The sequence below is a fragment of the Cebus imitator genome, unplaced genomic scaffold (genome assembly GCF_001604975.1).
Source record: "Cebus imitator isolate Cc_AM_T3 unplaced genomic scaffold, Cebus_imitator-1.0 Scaffold1110, whole genome shotgun sequence".
Classification (NCBI taxonomy): domain Eukaryota; kingdom Metazoa; phylum Chordata; class Mammalia; order Primates; family Cebidae; genus Cebus; species Cebus imitator.
This window is the reverse complement of record NW_016108425.1, coordinates 7,262-8,168: the sequence shown is the minus strand read 5'-3', so window position 1 is coordinate 8,168 and position 907 is coordinate 7,262.

Below are 907 nucleotides of genomic sequence, written 5' to 3'. Positions count from 1 at the left end.
GACCGTTCTCCAGTGTTTTTACTAATTTATTTTCCCAAAAACAGTGTATGAGAGTTCCCTTTTCTCCAAACACTCACCAGCATTTGTTATTGTCCACCTTTTAAATAAAAGCCATTTTAACCGGGGTGAGATATCTCATTATAGTTTTGATTTGCATTTATCTGATGATCAATGATGTTGAGCACCTTTTCATATGTGTTTGTCATTTGTATGTCTTCCTTTGGTAAATGTCTATTTAAATGTTTTGCCCACTAAAAATCAGATTATTAGATTTTTTCCTATAGAGTTGTGTGAATTCCTTATATATTCTGACTATTAATCATTTGTCAGAGGGGCAGTTTGTAAATATTTTCTCCCATTCTGTGGGTTGTTCCCTCACTTTGTTGACTGTTTATGTTGCTGTAAAGAAGCATTTTAACTTGCTGTGAACCCATTTTTCCTTTGGTTGCATGTGCTTGCGGTGTATTACTCAATAACACTTTACCCAGTCCAACTTCCAAGAGATTCTTGCAGTGTTTTTCTGTAGTGGTTTCATAGTTTGAGACCAAAGATTTAAGTCTGTAATCCATTTTGATTTATTTTTTATATGATAAGAGACTAAGGTCTAATTTCATCCTTGTGCATATGGATATCCAGTTTTCCCAGAACCATTTATTGAAGAGACTGTCTTTTCTCTAGTGTATGTTCTCGGAACCTTGGTCAAAAATGAGTTCAATGTAGATATGTGGATTTTCTTCTGGGATATTTATTCTGTTCTGTTGGTCTATGTGTCTCCTTTTATGCTAGTGACATACTGTTTTACTATAGATCTTTAGTATAATTTGAAGTCAGATAATGTGAGCCTACCAGTTTTGTTCTTTTTGCTTATAATATCTTTGGATATTCTGGGTCTTTTGTGATTTTTTTT